The following is a 25405-nucleotide window of genomic DNA, read 5'->3' on the forward strand; positions in this document are numbered from 1 at the left end:
GAATTTCTTTTTCTCTTCTTTCTTCTTCTCCACCCCCTCCCCCCTTCTTCCAGCTGCCGAGATCCCCCCAAATCTTCATCATCTTCACCTTAACCCGACCATTGCAGGCCATGTCCGTCGTCGACCCAGCCCCCTCACGTTGCACGTCTCGTCTGTCGCATGTCCAGCCCAGCCACGCACGTTAGATCTGTTCGGCGTCGATGTTTTAGCCTCTACACGCCGCTCGCCGGAGTCATTCGCGCTAGAGTCGTCACCAGCCACTTGACCGCATGCCCTGAATTTTCACCCACACTGCTTTCGAGTTGATGCCACTGATTTGCCAGCCTTGCCCAGTCACGAACTCCATCCAACCATGTCGTTCTCTGCGTCAGCTACTCAATGCCGTTACTGGGGTTCACCGGCGCTGGCGCCACCGGAGGTTCTGTTTTAGGTGTGGGTTCTTACTTTTGTAAGCATGTGGGGCGTCTTGTTTTTGCCAATCAAATTGTGGGTTCCTTTTAATGATTACCCATTATGTTTGGGTTGTAGATCAGGATTTTGGAGGAAGTTGAGGTCGAAAGCGTGCTACCCACTCTTACAAAAGTTTTATTTTGGTTGCTTTGGCGTAGTTTCAGGTAAGTGGTTGGGATGGTTTCCTTTGGGTTAAGGGGTATTTGTTGAAATTTAAGTTACTAAGCATTGGTTTTGATTTATGTTTTAGACTGGACAAATAAAATCGAACTTTGGAACTGACCTCGAACTAAGCCCCAACTTTGGGTCGATTCAAGTCCTACGAGAGTTTTAAGGAGATTAGTTTTGTAGACCATATTTTTGTGGCCAACTTTAGAGATAAGTACTCTTACTACTGGAACTGCCCTAATGCCCGACAATGATAATTATGATTTATTGAGGATTATTCTTTAGCATGATATTTATGTATGCATTTATTGATTGAGGTTTGAAAGGGCTAGAGCCATATATTGATAATTTGTTGGGTTTTATGTCCTAAAACTCGTGGTTTGTAAAACAATGGAACTTATTCTGAAAAATTCAACAAAGGTGTTATTGAATTGTTGTATTGCTTATGAGAAATCCAATAAGCCTAAAAGTCCCTTGACTATTGGATGTGGAGACATAAAAGTGGATCAGGTTCGAGTAAATAGTCAAAATGATCTATAGTATATGAATAAGGTTGTGTACCTTATTTTGGTAACACTATTGGATATGGCCTGCTCTGTAGTTGTTACAAGGAGTTGTAAAGTGCTACAAACGAAGTGATCCTAATTCGTTCATGTTGGGACATGAGGAGTGGGGGTGTCCTTGTGCAAAAGGGTTTATACAAGATCAGACCACGAATTCAGTCACTCTTACTTTACAATGCTGTTTACTATTTAAGATTGACTATTTCAAACAAATGACCTAGTTAACTTGACCTTAATCCTAAGCTAACTATGAACACCTATTTATTTAGAATTATCCTTAAATTTGCATAGGTGAGGGTTGACTCAGCAACACTTTTAGGGATAGTAGAGAGGTTGTTCCTTTAAGTGTTAATGTTGGGTCCTGAACAAGGGGCCCCACCCTCTCACTGTCCCAAGAGGGACTCAGTTTTGTTGATTGCATCACAAAATAATTGTTCATTAGGGGATCAGTGGGGACTTAAGGAATAAGTGGTAATTTTGGGGGTAAAACAAAGATTTGATCCAGTCGTTATTATGAACAACCTGTGAAGGGTTGACTTATTAATCATGGTTATATCGAGTGGACATAATATATCTACGGTGAAGGGAGTTCAACAATGGGTTTTAGTGGAGTAACCCATTAGTTAACGAATGGAGGTAAGATCGGTCTAGTGAGTTTAGCCGATTAATCTCAGATCGTTGGAGCCCATGATCTATAGGTCCACAAGGTCCTCTTACTAGCTCGGAAATGGATTAGCTCTAGAGTAGCGTGATAAGTTAATTTGAGACGTTCAAATTAGAATCAAACGAAATTGGAGAATATATATTTAAATATGATTTAAATATATGAAGATAGATTTGTGTAAAATTAATTTAATATTGGATATTAAATTAGTTAGAATTATTTAAATTGTTTAAATAATTTTTTATTAATTTTATTAGAAAATTAAGAATTAATTTGTGAAATTAATAAATTTTGATTTTAGAAATCAAATATGATTTTAAAATCAAAATTTTGGATTTTGGAAATAGAAAAACACAAAAATGAAAAATTGGAATTTTCAACTTCATCTTTAACTAGCTCACAAAGAACCCATTTTCTTCAACCTTCAATAACTCCAAGCATGAGCTACATTCCATGCAACAAATCTCTTTGCATGATAGTTGCAATATATTGAAGAGATTAGAGTGATTTTGAAGGGATTGCAACCAATAGAATTTTAGTTGAAAAGTTCAGGTTGAAGAAGGTATTCTTCATTGGGTTGCTGCTGAGAGCATTCTCTAATTCCCTTTGATTCCAGCTTATTTTGAGTCCTAAAACTCAATCTAAAGCTCTAGTAGGGAAGATCTTGTGGTGGTCTGCATAGAGATTTGGAAGAACTAGCAGTTGGAAATCGAGATTTCAAAGGTTCTTCAAAGGTATGTCTTAAAACCCATTAAATTATGCTTGAGCATGCTTTGAATTCTATCAAAATTAATCGATTAGAGTGCTTATTGATCTTCGTCGCTTCCACTGCGTATGGTACCAGCCAACAATTGGTATCAGAGCATCAAAAGCATTCAATTCGGTTTAATTTCTCTAGAGTAGCGTGATAAGTTAATTTTGTTAGGTGTTTTATATGAAAAATATGAAACTACTGTACTGATATGGTTTTCTGAGTTTTAGCCTCTAATTTCTCTTTGATTTCTCGTTTAAATTTTTAATTGGCTCTTGCTTGATGAGCTTATATTTCTTCCCAAGAGTCTATAATTTGTCCGTGCTAAACGATGGAGTTGCGCGATAGTATTGGACACTAAGCAATCGTGTAGCGTCCTCAGGAACTAGACAATGACACTATGCGATAGAAGGCAAACACTACACGATCGTGTAGTTTGATTAAGAGTTTTGCGATAGTTGCTAAACGATCACGCAAACACTAAACGACCAAGAAAATACATGATGATGGTCTTCAATGCTAAACGATCAGCCTTAGCGAAATATTGAGCATGAGCGAGAGCTACCATTTTGATCGGTTCTCTTGAAGTTCGGTCCGGTTCAGCTTCAAATGGTTTGTGGCTGGTCCGGTTCAGACTCTGCTAGTCTGGTTCAGATCGTTCAGGTCTGGTTCAAATCGTTCGGGTCTGGTTCAGACCGTTCGGGTCTGGTTCAAGCAGTTTGGAGCGGTTCGAGTGGTGTTGAAGCTGTTTTTTTGTAATAGTTAGGCTTTTGTTTACTTGTTTTTGCCAAAACTAAAACCATATTCATCCGTGTTTAATTGTTTATGCATTGGATGTATGTTATAATTAAATAAATCTTGTATGTGCATATAGTATGCCATTTAGATTTAAAATCCCACTGTAGGAAGCATGCAACAAGCATTGAAAGTATGTTATAATTTGTTATAATATATAGTATACATGTTAGGGTTTCTTGTATTTAATATAAGTGTTATATTAGATATTGAATGCTTGTATGTTGTGGATGTTTAGTATGTCTATAGTTTTATAAGTTGTTATAAAATTGGGTTAGACATTTAAAATCCATAACAAAGAATAACTGCATGCTCACGTAGGTTAACCACTTGTTTTAATAGTTAAAATAGGTCGTTAAACTTGTAAAACAAGGGTTACAAACTCAACTGGTATATAATCCTATCGAAGGTTGGGGGTATTTAAGTTGACGGTCTACAGAATACCTTCTACCTGGGGATTATGGCCGAATAATTAAGCTGGTAACTAGTTTTATGAGTATTTGTGAGCGGTGTAAGGTAATAAAAGGGTTTATCACCTAAACATCTGATGACATGCAAAAATGCATGCCATCTTAGTCCTTTTACTTAGAATTATGAAGGTTGTTAAGCAGAATATGCGGCAATCATGTTAGGAATTCACAAGAAAAAGAGTTTGCGTCAATCAGCATGTCAAATCTCAGCTAACCCATTATTTTGTGTTAATTATGCGTTCAATGTTCTATTTTTGTAGCTAATGCAGGAAATGAATGCACACGCGGAAACCAGACCACCGCATGTGGAAAAACACTCCATCGCAAAGGCAAGTGCATCGATCAATGCATGGATGTTGCAATAATCAGCCGTATGTGTCCATCGCATGGGAGTTGCGCTCGTCAAGCTATTGTGATCATCATGTAGAGTTGTGGTATTAAGCGAATGCGGCCATTGAATTATTGAAACTACGCGACAACGCATTCTAATGGGATCAACACAAGATTGGTGGAATGAACGCATCAATGCATCTACCTCGAGAAAATCCAAAGTTGATGCTGACATTTCACCTACCACGCTGTTAGTGGCAGAGGTTCAGAAAAGAACTAACGTGTCGAACGTCAGACTCAGAGCAGTCCAATTAATGCTGTCGGCAACCCAAGCTCTATAAATAGAAGCCGACAAGCTGAAATTCAAGTTATCCGGGGAGGATTCTTATGATCCAGGGATTTTCCCCGCGATCCAGACAAACGCGTGAGAAGATGGCTGAGAGTTCTTCACCTCCTTCATCCATTCTGAGTGACAACCGGAGCCTTCGACCGGAGCTAGATCTCGAGAGAGTCAGCTCCTCCGCCCATCTATGGCACCACCGGTAGCCTTGACGCACATCCGCTAGGAGCAAGTCTTTGCTTCTAGCCGGTCATTTCCTTTTCCTTTCTTTCTTATATTGTATTGTTAGACATTTTGGAGTTAAGGAATTAATACAATTTGTTTTCAATGCATTTCTCTGTTCCTTCGAATCTATCTCCATCTTCTTTGCTTAGCATCTTAACTTTCATTGCAACACTTAGTGGGATTGCTTGGGTATCTGATAACTTGTAGAAATATAAGTTATTTATACTATTTTATTTAGATATTGTAGCAAAAAGAAAGGAAAGTTGCGTCAATAGTATACAAATTGGCTAAGAAATACGAAAATTATGAAATGTCGTAAATACACCCACTAACACCATTGCGATGGTGAATAGAATGTTTCAGTCTTTGTTTTGCAGGAAATAGGTCACCGCATGCGTTAATGGCTCAAAGACAAAATGAAAAACGCATCTACGTCGCATTGCGCCCATTAATCAAGAACAAAAAGACAATGATGGCGCATGCGACAATCGATCTTGAGCTTAACGATCAACACAATTTCAACCGCATGCGGTAATAAAAAATAACACTGCATGCGGCGATCGACCGAAGATGTGAAGAGCAATGCATTCACGGAAGATTCTGACAAGTGTACAACTTTTAGTTGTGCATTTCTGACGGATTGATTGCATAACAGAAGGAATTTTCCATTCTGCCATTTCAGGAACTACCATAACTATACAGTGGGGACCACAAATTTAAAGAGCCAAGGTCTCACCTATAAATAGCTTCTTCAAATTCACTGAAAGACATACATGTATACATAGAGACGTGCATATACTGATTCTGAGAGAAATGCTGGTCTGAAGCGACTGTCAAGAGTAGTTCCGAGAGAATGACGAGACAAGGCCGAGAGGTGAGTCTCCGAGTAGAGAATTCTTCTGATTCCCGTAGTTGAAGCTCTGTGCAAAGGTCAATTCTACCGGGAAAGCAAGCCTGAGAGGGAAGCTTTCCTCTCTACCACATCCACACGCCGGCAAGCACAATCTTTGATCGGGATCTGTGTCAAGACGTTGACACTTTTTCCGTATTTGTTTCTATCCTCTATTTCATCTTCTGTGTTCATCTTCTGTAATTCTTCATTCACAACATGTATCAAACGCTTAATTTTAGAATTAAAAATTATCATCGTCACCATTATCATCTCTCTATCTCTTTCCATACATTCATAATCCATTTTCTCCATGATGTGTTCTTAATCTTTGGGGTAAATAGCGGGAATTAAACGAGTGAGTTAAATCGTGTTAAGGAATTAATTAAGTTTAGCTAAAGCATGCTCGATGACATCTTCACCTGTGAGAGCAGAAGTGAAGATGCTATTCCGCCTATCGAGAGAAGGTTGGAAGAATGCGCTAACTAAAGTGAGAAGTATTTCCAGAGATGGAAACAACCTTGCGTTCATCACGTTCATCCCTATTTCACCATAGAGATATGGGAACGCGGCCGATCACCGAGAGGTGTACGCGAAGGGAAAGCGGAACCTTAGTTTTGTTCTCAACGCAATTGACAAACTTGCGATGTTTTTACTCTTTACTCTTTCTCTTTCTGCTTCGTTCATAAGACTTGCCATTGCATACATCGATTCATTTATACAACTTGACAGTCAGTTCTCGACCTCAGTATCATGTATCATGTATCTTGTATCATGTATCCTATTAGTTTAGGATTTTACTCTATCAACGCATTTTTACTTTCATCGCAATTTATATTTCTATATAAAACAACATTCTTTATTCATTATTAAAAACCGGGTGCATGTATCACATAAGTATCACATTAACGAAAACAATCCCCATGTTCGACCTCAGATCATTATGAGAAACTTGCGTTGGAATTATACTTGGTTTCAGTGCAAGGAAACTTGTGACACGCACTACTACATCGCATACTACGAGCATATCATTATCAATGCATATATTTAGACGTAGTATCACATAAAATTCTCTTTATCGCAAAGCAAATTTAGCACATCATTCGTTTCATTCATCAGCCATGCGTTAAAGTAGATAAAGAGATTAAATTTAGATCATCAAGTTTATGGCAACATGAACTTGAATCATTTTTATCATCAGTAGTGTGCATAAGCGATATATAACATACACAACATAACATTTCTTCCCGTATCCTTACAAGTTTATGGCGCCGTTGTCGGGGACATGAGCTTGTATGATTCATATTCACATTGTCCATATAATTTTTACTGTTACAGTATCGCATACTTAGTCATGTGGATTAGGGATATGAAGCATGTAGCAACCCACCAAGAGGTGTGCGTTGCACGAGTGTGTGAGTAATCTTATTTGCTTAGTTTGAAACTGTTGCAATGCCTGTCTATAGGCTAACACATTGCTTGTCTATGAGTAAAGTAAGCAACAATCAACTTCTCGGGTGGGTAAGTGGTTGGATGCATTAAGCAATGCATGCATTATTCACTAGAGATAGGAGTAATCTTGCGTCAACAAAGTTCATGCGTTTGTCTTGTTTCATGTTGTGCCTAACACACCTTTAGAGCTACTCGAAAGAGAGTCTAAAGAAAGAACCTAATGACTCGAGAGAGCTAGGTTAGAATCTAGACTCGAGAGAGCGAGATTAGATCGGCATAAGCAAGAGATAGGAACTTAGAGATAAGCTTTGTTTGTCAACACTACATCACATGCACCCTAGGAATAGGTATGATATTATGTGGTCGCCTTATTTGTGTGTGTGTCACTCTATCATCACATAAATGAGAATAGAGGCTTATGTGTAGGTCCTATAGACTTATTGCATATATCACATGCATTCTAGCATTAGAAGTCGTAACATTCACATCGAGAGGTGGTTTACTATTGTATGTGTGTTGCATGATCGCATGGCTTGTGTTGATTAAGCTTACCCTTGCGGTCACTCTTAAGGGTTGCAATGAATTCATCTCTACATTTTATCTATTTTTCCATACATTTATTTCATGTCAAGTGTTGTCATATCTCTACCTCTCATGAATATTCTCATTGCGTTGTCTGTTAGATTGGAGTAGGAGTAGGATTAACTTAGCAAGATCCCCTCCATTCTTTTATTTAAACCTCCGCATGCACATCACCGCATACATATAGCTACAAGTCCTTGTGTTCGACCTCGAATTACTCAAGAAACTTTCATTCGCGTTATACTTGGCGTGAACGCAAGAAAATTTGTGGCAGGACGCATGGTCATCGCATACATTCATTAACGCATTATCAGTCCAACGCATGACCATCGACGCATGACTATCAACGCATATCTTAGGAACATGCATCGCATACCGCGTCCATGGGATTTTGGTTGTCAAGTAAAATTGACTTCTAATTTCCCGCCACCAACATCGTAGATTTAAGGCCATTTATAAGTGTTATACTTGGATAAATCACACAAACTTGGGGTTGTTTTTTTATTAGCCGGAAAAGAACCTAAGTATGTTTTTACCCAAAAATTAGAACACTTCAATGGTAGTTAATAACTTCTATATGATAGAGTTACTAGAAAACTTTAGTGGGAGATTAATAACAAATACGATATGTTATTCTTAGCTCTCATGTCTCTAAGAGTTCACAGTCTGGATTTAAGCGATACTCCGTGTCACCCTGGGAGTGACCTCCATACGGAAGTATTTTTTTAGCTTAAATTTAGATTCTAGTGAATAAAGGGAAGTCGTTCGAACAAAAATCAAGTTTACGATTTCAACTGCCACGTCTCCACATAGTTTATACCGTGAGATTCATATGACGCTTCATGTCACCTTGGGTGACCTCCATACGAAAAGTGGATGTATGCATCAATACAAAGGTAAATGGAGGAAGTAGTTCATAGTAAGTAAGTGAAGAAAATGTGTCAACATATCCTACGGTCTCCTCCATTAGTCTGAACCGTGAGATTCCTATGTTGCACATGTTGGTTAGCTTTAAGCGGCTCTTTGCTAGTCGTTTAACGATGGCTATCCCCATGGGTGTTGTGACATAAACTATACAATGATGCAAGCAAGGTTCAAGTCCATGTCCACGTTACCAGATCCCCGGCAACGACGCCATAAACTTGTTAGCAGATTTTGTACTATGATGAAAATCCATGCCATAAACTTGATGACATAGATTTTATGCAATGATATGTGATAATACTTCTAGATATGCGTTATTAATGAATGTTCTTGTAGTATGCTGTGCATTGTCACAAGTTTCTTTGCGTTGAAACCAAGTATAATTTCACCGCAAGTTTCTCAGTGTGATTCGAGGTCGAACACAGGGACTGTTTGAGGTTATTGCGTTATGTTTGTGATACATGCGACCAGAGGTTTTTCAAATTAATAAAAGAGTTTTGTGTGCAATTAATTAAACATGCGATAAAGTAAATTAAAGCGATAAAAATGCGATAATAAAATAAATTGCAATAAAGTAAATCTATGCTAAGATGATACAAGATACAGGTTAAATGATACAAGATACCGAGGTCAAGGCTGGCTGTGAAGATTGTACAAAGATCGTGTAATGCGGTGACAAGTCTTATGTGTGAGGCAGAAACAGAAAAGATAATTAATACAAACAGTGCAAGTTCCTTAACTACATTAAAGATATAAGTATGGTTCCGCTTTTCCCTTAGCGTACACATCTTAGTGATCGGCTGCATTCCCACATCTCTATGGTGAAACAGGGACGAACGTAATGAACGCAAGGTTGCTTCCATCTGTGGAAGTACTACTCGCTTTAGTTAACGCATTCTTTTAACCTTCTCTCGACAGATCAGAATGACATCTTCACTTATACTCTCACAGGTGAAGATGTCGTCTAGCATGCCTTAGCTAAACGCATTTATCTCTTTAGCACAGATTAAGTTACTCGTTTAATCCATATTAATTACCAAGGTATTAAGAAAACTTCATGGAGAAAATGATTAAAGGAAGAACGGAAATAGACAGGGAAATGGAAATGGAAATGATCGAGACATTCAATAAAACTATTTAGCGTCTGATACATGATTTGTGAATGAAGAGATTAAGAAGATGAAATACAATTGATGAATAGAGTTAGAAACCAATACAAATAAGCGCCAACATCTTGGCGTCGATCTGGATGGAGATTTTCTTATCGGCGTGGATGGAGTGAACGAATGGATGAGCCTACCTCTCAAGCTTGCTCAACCAGTAGCAGGGATCTAAGCATAGAGCTTCACGGTGGGGATCTGGCAGAATCGCACTGAGACTCACCTCTCGGCCTTGTCTCTTCTCTTCCCGGATTTCTTCCGATCAGTACTCAGCTCAGCCTCTCTCTTAGTAATCTAGCATCAATTCGCCCTCGTATCAAGTATACCCGTATCAAGTATATCTTCTCTGAATTCTATGGGGGTATTTATAGGTGAAAAGCTTTGACTCTTGCTTGTGGGCCCCACTTATTGTTATGGAAATTCCAAAGATGGAGGAATAAATATTTTTTCTGTTATGCAATTAGACCGTCAAATCTGCACAACGATTAGTTAAACACGTGTCACAATCCTCCACGTTTGCGTTGCTCAGCTGCATCTTTCGATCGGTTGCTCGCATGCGGTGTTGTTTTTATTACCGCATGCGGTTGAAATTCAGCTTGGGATCGACTGTCGCCTTGCGCCGTCATTGCGTTAATCGTCTCTTCATTGTTGATTGACGGGCGCAATGTGACAAAGATGCGTTGTTCAGCTTCTCGTTGAGCCTTGATCGCAAGCGGTGACTTGGTTTCCTGCAAAACAGAATAGAAATATCCTCTTCTACCATCTTGATGATGTTAGTGGGTGTAATTGCGATAATTTATATTTATTGTATTTCTGAGCTAATTTTCATACAATCAACGCATATTCTTTCTCTTTTTTGTCGCAATATCTAGATAAGGCAGCATAAATAACTTGTATTTCTACAAGTTATCACACCTCCAAATTTAGATATATGCGTGTCCTCAAGCATATCTTATACTAAGGCAATAAAGCTCAATTCCTCTCCTATATTTTCGCATCAATTGGTTGCTCCGAATGTTACACTTAGGCACATTTCTTAACAACGAAATTTCCCTCTATCCTTGCTAATTCTTAACAAAGCTCTACTTTATTCTTCTATATGATAAAATTCTACTCAAAGATGCTTTTCTAGTTTTTAAAATAGAATGTCTATCTCTTCTTTGTCAAAACAACTTGATATATCTATATTGGTTTCTTCACAGAATGCGGCGCGTGACGCTCAATCTCCTCCCCTGTGCGCGTGGTGCCCATATCATCCGACTATTTTTTTATTTTCATTTTTATTTTCTTATTTTCCTTTAATTTCCCGATCTAATTTTCTCCAAATTCTCACCAAATTTTAGCCTTTTCAAATTTGATTTCCTTCCTAAATTATCATCCTTCAAATCCTTTTTATTCTCCAAATCTCAATAATTCCAATCTTTCAAAATTCCTCTCTTAATTACAAATCCTTTCCTTTTCTATTTTTATTCAATCTCCACCCTTCATTTGCAATCATATCCAATGGCGAAAATTTATCCCCCTTGCCTATAAATTCAACTTGATTTTACTCTTCATTGACACACCAAAAAGCTATCAAGTCTTAAGCTCTCAATTCTCTCTACTCTCAAATTCTTGTCCTCCTTGCTCCTAAATTGACCTAGAGTTATTTTTGTGAGTTTCTTTTTAGTGCTCAACTTGTGTATTTAGCATTCAAGAGGTAATATTGTGAGGTTTTCTTTTAACTTTTGGGAATTGTATTAAGGTGTGGGTACACCTTGGGTTGTGAGAAAAAGAAATTGGTTTGATCTTGAACTAGTAAAAAGGATCTTAGGTTTCTCTTTAGCCTAGGAAAAAGAGGGTCGTGTGTCGGTTTGGTCCTCACCTGCAAGAGGATCACTTAGTGAAATACCCAAGAAGGAGTCTTGGAGAGTGGAGTAGGCAATTTGCCGAACCACTATAATTCCCGGTGTTTTCTCTTCCTCTCTCTCTTTTATTTCTTGTTTTCAAATTTTTTTTGCTTCTTGTCTTAGTTATTTTTTTAATCTTTCTTAATTGCAAGATTTAATTTTTAGTGTGTTATTTAAATTTATCCTTGATTAATTGTCTTTAAATTTGAAGTTATCATAGCTTGCATGATTTAAGTTTTGTCTTGCATAAATTTTCTTTAATCAAATTAGTGGGTTAACTTTATTGAGCATTGTTTGAAGATAAAATTATTTTTTAAAAAATTGGTAGTCAACCCTATTCACCCTTCCTCTAGTGTTGCATTTAGATCCTACAAAGTGATGCGGCAGTAGTCTCCAAATTCTTAAAGAAAAATATTTTCACGCGTTTTGGCACTCCACGTGGCATAATAAGTGACGAAGGCTCCTACTTTGTCAATTACTCTGTCAAAAATCTGCTGTTGAAATATAATATCCTCCACAAAGTGGCCACCGCATACCATCCAAAGACGAATGGTCAGGTTGAAGTGTCCAATCGAGAAATTAAGTTGATACTCATCATGAGTGAATTCATTTACTAATGGAACTTTCATCATCAAAGACAGCTTTACTAGCGAGATACTCATCATGAGTGAATTCATTCTCATGAGCGAGATCAAGCTTTTCATGACAAACTTTCATCTTAGCGATACTCACCTTACCAACAAGATTCAGTCCAATTTCTAACGAGATTTCTTTCTAGAGCGAGATCCTCATCACAAAATTAGCGAGATCCTCATTCTCCATATCTCGCTATAACTCTCCACGGTGAGCTATTTGCTTGTTCTTCCCAAGCAGTTGTCTACTTATGCACAGATTCTCTGTTACAACTTCAAAAAATTCATAACTCAAAATCCAGACATCTTTTGAAGAAACTTTCTTCTACAACCATGTTTAGAATTGAGTTAACTTTCTTACCTTAAAATTTGAGCCAAAAATTTCTTATAGTTTGGCCTAGAGCTTCCAATCTTCACCTCGGGCTCTGATTAATCCGAGATTCTGCCTCTTCTTCAAATTCCTCACTTTTTGTTCTTCTTCTCCTGTAATCTTTCTGATTCTCCCAGCTTTCAAATGGCACCGATTTCACTAAATTTGCTCATGTAGATTGCCAAAACCAAGCTTTTGAAGTTCATCTTCCTTTTAATCTTCCTACCACCTCCCGAGTTCAAGGATTAACTGCCACGTCACCAGTGCCTCCAGCCCAAGCCAATAAGTGAGTTTTCTTATTTAATATGTTTTTCTTTTCCTTTCTCCACAACTTCTATAAATACCATGGATTTTCACTTATTAGATATTTAATATATCATTCCTTTGGCTAAACATGCTTGTTTAGGAAACTTAAAATTCAGGTTTACACTTAGCTACACAAGAGCTTATTTCTTCTTGCTTCCATCCTCTATCCCTCCTAAAACATGGCTTTATTTAACTTATTAGAAGACATCACATTACTTGCTCTTACTTAAAGTAATTAGGGTTCGGGTTTTACAGTTTTGCTCAAGGAAGGTAGGGTATGTGTACCTAATACCTTAGTACTTAAGCAGGCTATTTTAGAAAAAGCACATAGTTCAGCCTATGCTATGCATCCAGGTAGTACGAAAATTTATAGAACACTAAAGAAGACGTACTGGTGGCCTGGTATGAATAAAGAAATAGCAAAGTATATTGATAGATGTTTGGTATGTCAATAGGTTAAACTAGAGCATCAAAGGCTAGCAGGATTACTTAATCCATTTCCAGTACCAGAGTGCAAGTGGGAGCATGTCATGATGGATTTTTTGTTTGGTTTGCTCAGGATGCCATCAGGTTATGATGGGATATGCGTGATTTTTGATAGATTGACAAAGACAACTAAATTCTTACCAGTTGAGATTACTTTCACCTTGGGCAGACTAGCTAAGCTATATGTTGACAAAATTGTGAGCCAGCTCAGAGCTCCAGTATTGATAGTATCAGATCGAGATTCACGGTTTGCATAAAAGTTTTGGCCTAGTTTGCAAAGGGCCTTAGGCACCAAGTTGTTTCTTAGTATAGCTTTCCATCCACAAAAAAATGGTTAGTCGAACGAATGATTCAAACGTTAGAAGATATGTTTAGGGCATGTGTATTACAGTTTAAGGGCAGTTGGAATACGCATTTGTCGTTAGTCAAATTTGCGTATAACAACAGTTATCATACGAGTATCGTTATGGCACTATATTGTAGGAATGTATTAGTAACAAAGGAAGCAAAAAGGATCATTTAAGCACTCTAATTCATTAATCTTGACAAAATATAAAGCATGTTCTTACAGAAAACAAGTGAGTTTCGTGACATAACTTTGTAGAACCTCTTCAAAGCACGATCTCTAGCTGTAATCTTCTCTAAATCTTATTTTAGACCACCTCAAGATCTTCCCCACTATTCTCTTGGTGCTCTAGATTGAGTTGTGGGACTCAAAACAAGCTTGAATCAAGGGATGATAGAGAATTGCTCACAACAGCATTCTTGTTGAAGAACCCTTTCTTCAGCACAAATTTTCTCTAAAATTCTCTCTTGAGTACATGCTCGATCACTCCAAACTCTTCAATATATTATAGATCATCATGCACGAAAGAGAGTTGCATGAGTTGCAGCACATGCTTGGAGTAAATCAAGAAGAGCAAATGGAAAGTGTGTGAGCATGAAGAAGATGGACAATGGAAAAACATGTTTGTTCCATTTTGTGTATTGTTTTTCCAATTTTCCAATTTTATCTCAAAATCAAAAACTTGATTTTTTAAAATCCATTTTTGATTTTAAAACTGAAAATTTTAATTTTATAAAATTAATTTCATAAATTAATTTTTAAATAAAACTTAATTAATTTAATATCAAATATTAAATTAATTTTTATACACATCCATCTTTATATATATAAATTCTCCTATTCCATATAATTCTCAAATTAAACACGTAATTATATCTCATATAATTACTAATTCTCTTAATTCTAATTTGAACGTTTCAAATTAACTTATCACGCTATACTAGAGCAAGTCCAATTACGAACTAGTAGGGGGACCTTGCGAAGCTACACCCATTAGACCAAATTAAGCCCCATTCGTTAACTAATGGGTCACTCCACTAATGCCCATAGTTGCACTCCCTCAATGTAGATATATTATGTCCACATGATTTAACCATAATCAGCAAGTCGACCCTTCACAGGTTGTTCATAATAACAGGTGGGTTAAATATCTATTTTACCCCCGAGATTACGTCTTATTCCTCAAGTTCCCATTGATCCACTAATGAACAATTGGTTTGTGATTCAATCGCTAAACCAAACTCTCTTAGCCTAGTGAGAGGGTGGGGCCCCTTATTCAAGACTTGGATTCAATACTTGAGAGAACAAACTTTCTCCTATCCTTAAATCGGGTAGGCGTGAACTCTGTCTTGCACCCTATGTATCCAGTTATCTATTAGGTCTTCCCCTTGAAATGGGTGTAAGACCCTAACACTAAATCTAAAGTGGGAGGTTAAATAGAGAAGAAAAATCCTAAGTAGGGATATTGGAACAAAGGGTGGAAAACATTTAAATTATCCAAAAAGGTGATCAAAGGCCCAAACGCCTATGAAGGGCTTAAAACATGTGAGACGCAAGAATGCATGGATGATGGAAGCAAGAAGATTTGAAAAATAGCTAAGGGTTGCATACAACCAACGCAAGGGCATACATGAGTCGTGCAGACATGGGCAGGAAGCATGCGTCGAGTGAGCATGCTAGGCGCGCAGCCCATGCATCAAAGTCAAGCGCACAGGCCATGCGCCAAGCGTGCAATTCATGCATCGAGGACAAGCGCACAGGCCATGGGTCAAGCGCGCAACCCATGCGTCGATAGTGTATGCCGAGCGCCCTGCCTATGCGTCGAACAGGCAAGCGGGCAAGCCATCCTATGCGTCGAAGCACTGCCGAGTCTGCCGAGCAGCCATGCGTCGATGCGCTATGCCAAGCGCATGCCTATGCGGCGAAGCACGCCCATGCGACGAAGCACGCCCATGCAACGAAGCACGCCCATGCGGCGAGCCACGCCCACACGGCCGAGCATGCTTATGCGGCCAAGCACGCAAGCGCCTAGGCAGCACGCCCATGCGTCGATGGTCAGCGCCGTGTGTCCATGCTTAGTAGGTTGAGCAAGCACACCTAGCAAGCCATGCGTCGAGTGTGAACGACCACCCTATGCGTTGGTGATGGGCGACTCATGCGATGGCTAAGTGGGACTTTGATGAAGGAAAGGTGAGTTGCTATGTGTTAAGGATAAAAGATAAGGCTAATTGATGGAAAACTTCAAGGGAAGATGCCAATGGTAGACGAGCATAAGTTTTAAACAATTAAAATAGAGAAATATGTTAAGTATTTAAGTGATTTAGGTGGCAAAAGGAGGATCACACAAAGTTCTAGTAGGAAGTGGATAAAGGAGATTTCATGCAATTGAAGTCTTATCACCCCAAGCAGGAGGTGGGTGAACGAGATTTCATGCAAAAAATGAGATTTTGGCTGGCAAGCTGAGATGAGAACAACTCAAGGCTAGGCTAGGTAGACTAAGTGTTGGCAGCTCCAAAGTGAGACAAATGAGAGTTGAGTTGTCACCATGGGGTGAGTTTGGAATGGCTATAAATAGAGGGGTTGAGCAAGAGGAATTTATTCATACCATCACCTAAATCTTATGTTGAGAGCATATTTAGAGAGTTACGTTTGAGTTATTAGGCTGCCAAATTGATTGGAGATCAAAAGAAACAAAGGTTGCGTTGGTGAGGCATTGAGTCAGTCGGACGCACAACCAGCCCACACCCTGCACGCACGCCTTGCAGAACTGCGTCCATCCGCGCGCCTCGCTCGACGCATCCCACATGCTAGCCCAGTGCAGCTGCCTTCCCCGTGTGATGCATCATGCCCTGCGCAACGCACGCCCAACGTGTCAACCCCCTGTGCGACACAGCACGCCCACCCTGCCTACTGCCCAAACGGCCAGCTACCTACCACGGTCCAAATAACCTCTAAAGAGGCTACTTTGAGGATTTTGGCTAAATTGGAGTAGATTAAGCTGGTATTTTCATTATATAATGGTATTTTGGCTATTTTGACATTATTTATTGATATAACAAGTATTAATTGAGGAATTTCCATTGATATGGAGGAATTCTCAGGAAGGTATCCTCAAGGGGATTTTTAATGGAAAAACTTGCTTGTGGTGAGTGTTTACTTAGTTTTATGCATTGATATGTGGATAAACGCATATGTAGGTCCAAAATGCATGCTTATGATGTTATGATGTTGCCATGATATTGTTTATGGAATTTCTATGGAAACTGAGATTATACCCTGACTACATAAGTTAGCATGCTTAATAAAAAGGTGCTTGGTGGGAAAATATAGTCGGCCTCGGTCGACGGAAAATAATAGTCGGTGACGACCGATGGAAAATATAGTCAAGTTACTTAAGTATGACTAGCGGGAAGAGAATTATCGATGTGTACATCGGCGGGAAAAGTGGGTTATAGGAAAGTTTCCATAAAAAGTTATGATTGATAATGTATCCATGATATAAGCATGCCACGTATAGCATGGAACTAGAGGATGATGATTGAATGAATGTACACATGATCATGCATAAATTATATTGGAATTGTGATTATATGATTGACTTCCCAAAAATATGTTTTTCAAAGTGATTATTATTTTAAAAGCACCACTCACTGGGCTTAGTAGCTCACACTCTTCCAAATGTTTTCTTATATCCCCCCCCCCCCTAGGTAGCAAAGCGGAGCGTTTAGGAAGGCATCTACTAACCACTAACACACCAGGACTTGGTAAATTCTCAGGGCACGACTCGAACCATGTAATAAAGAATATAGAAAATTGAACTATGTGTATGAAAGTTAGATAGTGTATTGTAAACATGTTTAAATTTTTAATATATAGGGGGCGGGGGGGGGGGGGGGGGGGGATGTTAAATTTAAATGTTGTCTTGGAATACTACTGGTGTACCCTCACGCTCCCTTCCAAGTCTTGGGGACTAAGGCTAGGGAGGGGGTGTGACAATGGGAGGCTTATTGAATCGGCGTTGTTGAGCCAAGCCTCACCTATGCAAATCTAAGGATAATCCCAAATAAACAGGAGTTCATAATTAGCTCAGGATTAAAATCGAGTTACCTAAGTGATACGGTAAAAATGGGTTCCTTTGTTATGCATGCACTGTGATGATGAAAGAATGCGATACTACGTCTAAGTATATGCATTGTTAATGATATGTTCATAGTATGCGATGTAGTAGTGCTTGTCACAAGTTTCCTTGTGCTGAAACCAAGTATAATTCCAACGCAAGTTTCTCAAAATAATCTGAGGTCGAACACAGGGATTGTTTTCGTTAATGCATTACTTTTGTGATACATGCGACCGGTTTAACAATGAATAAAGAATGGTGGTTTATACAATAATGTAAATTGTGTTGATAAAATAAAACCTAAACTAATATGATACAAGATATAAGATACATGATACATGATACATGATACTGAGTTCGAGAACTGACTGTGAAGTTGTACAAAGAATCGTGGGATGCGATGGCAAGTCTTTATGGATGTAGCAGAAAGAGAAAGAGTAAATAGTAAAAACAACGCAAGTTTGTCAATTGCGTTAAAGATGCAACTTCTTGCTTTAGTTAATGCATTCTTCCAACCCTCTCTCGATAGGTGGAATAACATCTTCACTTCTGCTCTCACATGTAAAGATGTCGTCGAGCATGCTTTAGCGAAACTTAATTATTTCTTTAACCCAACTAACTCACTCGCTTAATTCTTTCTATTTACCCAGGGAATTAGGAAAACATCAAGGAGAAAATGGATTATGGATGAACGGAAATAGACAGAGAGATGGCAATGGTAATTACCATAACATTTAATTATAGAATTAAGCGTTCGATACATGATGTGAATGAAAGATTAGAGAAGATGAATACAGATGATGAAAAAGAGATTAGAAACAAATACAGAAGGAGTGTCAATGTCTTGACATAGATTCCGAACGGAGGTTTTGCTTGTCGGCATGTGGAAGTAATGGAGAGAAGTGCTTCCCTCTCAGACTTGCTCTTCTGGTAGAAATGACCTTCACACAGAGCTTCAACGGCGGGGATTGGAAGGATTCCTTGCTCGGAGACTAACCTCTCGACCTTGTCTCATGATTATCTCGAATCTACTCTAGACAGTTGCTTCAGACCAGTCACTCTCTCAGAATCGATATATGCATGTCTCTATGTATTCATGTATATTTTTCAATGAATTTGCAAAAGCTATTTATAGGCGAAGCTTGGCTCTTTGACTTCATGGACCCCACTGTATAGTTATGGTAGTTCCTGAAATGGTGGAGTGAATATTCCTTCTGTTATGCAATCAACCAGTCAGAAATGCACAACTGAAAGCTGTACATTTGTCAGAATCTTCTGCAAATGCGTTGCTCTTTACATCTTCGATCGATCGCCGCATGTGGTGTTGTTTTTTATTACCGCATGCGGTTGAAATTGCGTTGATCGCTAAGCTCTTGATCGATTGTCGCATGCGTCATCATTGCGTTGATCATCTCTTCATTCCTGAATGATGGGTGCAATGCGACGTAGATGCATTGTTTATTTTTATCTTTGAGCCATTAACGCATGTGGTGACTGATTTCCTGCAAAACAGAAATTGAAACACTCTATTCTACCATAGCAATGGTGTTAGTGGGTGTATTGACGATATTTTATAATTCTCGCATTTCTTAGCCAATTTCTATACTATCGACGCAACATTTCTTTCTTTTAGCCACAATATCTAAATAAAACAGAATAAATAACTTGTATTTCTACAAGTTATCATTAGGTCATCTAGGTGAAATAGTAAACAACGTTATAAAGTAAGAGTGACTTATTTCTTGGTCCGATCTTATAAAAACTCATTGCATAGGACACCCCCACTCCTCATGTCATAACATGTACGAATTAGGATCACATCATATGTAGCACTTTACAACACTTTGTAACAACTACAAAGTAGGTTGCATCCAATAATGTTACAAGAATAAGGTACCCAACCTTATTCATGTACTATAGATCATTTTGACTATTTACTCGAACCTGATCCACTCTTATGTCTCCACATAAAGTTCAAGTACTCATGTAATAGTTATGGGCCTTAGTTTATTGAATTTAGACTTTCATACAATTTATAAAATCAATAATAAGTAAATTGATTATAGAAAATGTTTATCATTTTACAAACTGCGAGTTTTAGGACATAAAACCCAACACATATGAGGCTTTGTATGGAAGACCATGCATGACTCCTGTATGTTGGAATGAAGTAGGAGAAAGGAAACTGTTAGGCCCAGAACTTGTTCTACAAATGTCTGAAAGTGTTAAGCTTATTAAAGAAAATCTAAAGACAGCTCGATACGGGCTGAAGAGATATACAGATAAGCGGAGAAGAGAATTATAATTGAAGTTGGTGATCAAGTATTCCTTAAATTGTCTCCGTGGAAAGGGATACTTTAATTTGGAAGAAAAGGGAAGTTGAGCCCTAGATACATCGGACCCTACAAGATAGTGGAATGAGCCAGACCAGCAACTTATAGGTTACATTTACCTTCAAACTATCTCGTATCCATGAAGTGTTCTATGTATCAATGCTAAGGAAATATGTGCCAGATCCTACTCATATATTGTCTGAGCAGCCCGTGTAATTAAAGGAAAATTTAACTTACGAGGAAGAACCATCGAAATTCTTGGCAAGAAAGAGCAAGTACTGAGAAACAAGATGATGCCTTTAGTAAAGGTATTATGGAGGAATCACGGCCTCGAGGCATGGGAAACTAAAGAGCATTTGAGAAGTAGATACCCCCGGTTGTTCAACTGATATCCTTGAAGTAGAATTTCGAGGATGAAATTTCATAAGAGGGAGGTAAATGTTAAACCCGAACCCTATTTTTCGTACCTAAGTATGTTCATTAATATGTTAAGTGAGTTAAGTATGAGTTAATGTAATGTTTGTAGGAAAGGCATGAGATATTGAAGAAGAAAGAAGGGATCTTGAGTGTAGAGAAATGAGGCCTCGATTAGTAGGGTTGGCATTATTAAGTAGAAATTTTAGCTAAGTAATGAAGACAAAAGTAGCCTTGCGATGAAGCTTGTGAAGCATGGACGCATGGAGCATGTGATGTGCGGAAGCAAGGCTAAGAGTTAGCCAAAGGCTTGTTATGCGTTAGCAAGGGGCATACAGTGGTCAAGGCCTTGGAGGCTGTTGATGTGCGCGACAATGCTAGCCGTGTAGGCATTAGGCTGTTGAGGCATCAAGTGCATGGCTTGAGCAAGGCAGCCTAGGTGTTAAGCGCTGGTCGTGCGTGCAGACCAGTATGCAGTAGGGAGTCAGCATCGGCCGCAAGCCTATGTGAGCAAAGGAGTTGTGCTGGAGTATGCGTTGTGCATTAAGCGGCAGGCGGGCACGGCATGAAGGCTCAAAGTGTTGGAAGACTGGGCATGTGCTTGGGTTGTGCTAGTTGCGTTGGTGCAAGGCATAAGAGACATGTATTGCTCGGGGGAAGTGCGATAAGGATGAGGTGAGCTCTAAGGCTTGCGTGTGTGCATTGATTGGTGTTGATGCACGGCAGTATGAACATGTGATGGCCAAGGTGTGCACCTAGTTAGTGATGTGATGGGTTGAACCAAGCATTAGCTAAGGCTAGGGGATGCACAATCCGAAGGGTCATGCAGCCAAGAGGTAGCAAGCGTTGGTGTGAGGAATAAGCCTTGAACTGATGGCCAAGGGAAGGTGATTAGCTTAATCATTGATTAAGTGCCCAACTTCATCATAATCAGATCACTTAATCTCAATTAGTGGGAGGAGGTGGTAGCTCAAAATTAAGGGAAGCATGCAGTCTGTGGTATAAAAGAGGTTGACTAGATTCAAAATGTTGGTTTGAATGATCTACTTGTGCTATCAAAGTGATTCCAAAGAAATTTGAAATCCTTATGAGTCTTGTTGATGATTTAGCCTTTCCAGAAAGAAACTTCAAAAGAATCGATCTGGAATTCAAAGAGTTTGCAAGAAGATCGAGCTCTTGGGTGACTTTGGACCAGTGTTGAATATTTGAAGATTATGGCCAAATCACAAGGGTTCTTGAGCTCAAAATTTAAGATAAGCAAGTTAAGAAAATTTTGAACAAGTTTGTAGAAGGAAATTTTCTAGGAAAAAGCTTGGAAAATGAGTTATTTGAATTATAATTTAATTTTGAGAATCTTGAACAAGCAGGCAGCTCAAGGGGGGCTAATATACACGCGAGTGACCAAGCTAAGCGATGAGTTTGATAGGCATCTTACTCAAAGAAGGAATAGTAAAAGTTGGAAAGAGCGTCAGCATCAGCAGTTGAGTTCGTTATGCCTCCTAAAAACTGCAACTGAAATAACTTTCAATTCTGTTCAAAAGTTGATCGTTTAAAAGAAGGAAAAAATGGAAAGAAAGAGGGAGGATTTTACTTATCTGGAGTTGGAAAGGGGAACTCTCGAGAGTGGGAGTTCGGGCATTCCATCATGTAGTCTTTATCATTGTGTGATGACTATCGTTTACTTCTTCTAAGTGATCGTGTAGCGGAAGCCTGTGATCGTGTAGTAGTGGGTAAGTGATGAAGGGCAGAAATGCACGTCATCTTAGGCCTTTTATTTAGAATTATGAGGACTGTTAAGTAGAATATGCGGCAATTATGTTAGGAATTCATAAGAAAATGAGTTTGTGTCATTCAGCATTAAGAATCTCGACTAACCCACTATTATGCGTTATTATGCGTTCAATTATTTATCTTTGTACCTAACGCAAGATGCGGGCGCATATGCAAAAGTCGGGCTATCGCATAGACACTGCATGCGGAGAATTTCTCCATCGCAAAGGCGAACTCATATGTTCAACACATGGTTGTTGCGGTATTCAACCGCATGCGTCCATCGCATAGGAGTTGCGATCATCGAGCAATTGCGGTCATCGCGTAGAAGTTGCAGTCACCAAGCGAATGCGGTCAACAAAGATTGCGGCTACATGATGATAACCATAATAGAGGGATGAACACATGGTTGGTAATGGAAACATTAAAACATATCTCGGGAGAATTAAAAGATGATGTTGACATTTCACTTACCACGCCGTTAGCAGTAGAGATTCAGAAAAGGACCATCACACTGCGAATGTCAGAATCAGAGCAGGTATTAATGCTGTCGGCGATCAACCTCTATAAATAAAAGCCGAAGAGTAGAATTTCATTCTATCCAAGGTTTTCTTCCTGAAGGCGGATCCTTATGATCTAGAAGAAAGTGTGAGAGGAAAGTTTGAGAGTTATTCATCTCCTTCATCCATTCCGAGTGGCAACCGGAGCCTTCGTCGAAGTTAGAGCTCGAGAGAGTTAGCTCCATCGCCCTTCCATGGAACCACCGACAGCCTTGACACACATCTGCTGGAAGCAAGACATTGCTTCCAGTTGGTCCTTTCACTTTCTCTTCTTTTCTTACATTGTATTGTATTACATTTTGGCTTAAGGAATTAATACATTTTGTGATCAATGCATTTCTATATTTCCTTCATTTCCATCTCCATCTACCTTTACTTAGCATCCTTAACTTTCATCGCATCACTTAGTGAGATTGTTAGAGTATCGCATACTTAATCATGCGACACAGGAATATGAAGCATATAGAAAACCACCGGGATGCGTGAGTGTGTGAGAAAACCTTATTTTCTTAGTGTGAAGTTGTAGCAACGCTTGTCTATAAGTGGACGCAATGCTTTTCTATGAGTAAAATCAGCAACAACTAACTGCCTGGGAGGGTAAGTGGTTGGTTGCATTAAGCAATGTAAGCAAGTGTTCACTAGAGATAGGAATCATCTTACGTCAACAAGGCTTTTGTTGTTACCTTGTTTTATGTATGCGTCCATCACACCTTTAGAGCTACTTAAGAGAGAGTCTAAAGAAAGAACCTAAAACTTGAGAGAGCTAGGTTAGAATCGATGCTCGAAAGAGCTAGATTAAGATTGCATAAGCAAGAATGGAGACTTAGGAATAAGTTTTGTTTGCTAATACAAATCACGTGCATTTGCGGCGGGCATGTATGGCATGATCGCATTAGTTTGCGTTGGTTGTGGTTGCCCTTGCGGTCAAGTTTAGGGTTGCGATGAAGACATCTGCATATTTTATCTATTTTTCCATTCATTTACTCCGCGTCAACAGTTGTCATGTCTCTACCTCTCAATCATATTCTTACCGCTTAATCTGTTAGTTAGGAGTAGGAGTAGTTTATAGCTTATCACACCCATCATTCTTTTATTCATCCGCCATATACACATTACCGTATATACTTTAGCTACAAGTCCCTGAGTTCAACCTCGGTTCACCTGAGAAACTTGCGTTCTCGTTATACTTGGCGATAGTGTAAGAAAACTTGTGACAGGAACGCATGGTCATCACATATAAGAGTAACGCATATTTTCATTCCAACGCATGACCACCGACGCATGAGAACCAACGCATAACCTAATAAAAGAATGTTACTCTAATTTCGATCTATAAGGGAGGGATCGATTTGTGGAAGATTCTTGGCTGTTAAACATGAAACAACTGCGGAGGCATATCAGAAGAGAATCCGTGGTGGTGTTGATAGACTGTGGTGCTACACATAACTTCATAACAGAAGGTCTGGTGAATCGTCTACAGTTGGATATCACGAACACGACCAATTATGGAGTTGTTCTGGGATCGGGAACTGTGGTGCGTGGAAAAGAAGTCTGTAAAAATGTGGAAATGAAGTTGGGTGATTGGAAAGTGTGTGATAGTTTCTTACTACTAGAGTTTGGGAGTGTGGATGTGATTTTAGGAATGCAGTGGTTACATTCCTTGGGAAAAATAGAGATTGACTAGCGAAATCTCACAATGACGTTTACTCATGAGGGTCAGAATATAACTTTGCAGAGGGATCCAAGTCTAACGAAGGCGAGGATCAGTCTAAAATGTATGGTAAAAACGTGGGAGACAGAAGATCAAGGATTCTTGGTTGAATGCAGACTGTTGAATGGGGACGAAATAACATATGAGCATGGGGAATATAGAGCCGTTGAATCAGTACCAAAGTCTCTGTCAAATTTGCTCAACCAGTTTCAAGACGTATTTGAATGGCCTGGAGAGTTACTACCTCGTCAAAATATTGAGCATCATATTCACCTGAAGGAAGGAACCAGTCCCATAAACGTTCGTCCGTATAGGTATGCATACCATCAGAAGGCCGAGATGGAGAAACTAGTGGAAGAAATGTTGGACTCAGGCATCATTCGACCGAGCACCAGTCCCTATTCAAACCCTATTCTGCTGGTTAAAAAGAAGGAAGGAGGGTAGAGGTTTTGTGTAGATTATCGCGCCATTAACACTGCTACTATTCTGGATAAATTCCCAATCCTTGTGGTAGAAGAGCTTTTCCATGAGTTACATGGAGCTGCCTACTTCTCGAAGCTGGATTTGAAGTCCAACTATCATTAAATCTGAATGAATCTGAAGGATGTGGAGAAGACGGCCTTCCGGACACATGAGGGACACTATGAATTTCTGGCAATGCCTTTCAGTTTAACTAATGCACCTTTTACTTTTCCAGTATTGATGAAC

Source organism: Benincasa hispida, chromosome 2 (genome assembly GCF_027475165.1).
Source record: "Benincasa hispida cultivar pf3 chromosome 2, pf3_genome.v1.1, whole genome shotgun sequence".
Classification (NCBI taxonomy): Eukaryota; Viridiplantae; Streptophyta; class Magnoliopsida; order Cucurbitales; family Cucurbitaceae; genus Benincasa; species Benincasa hispida.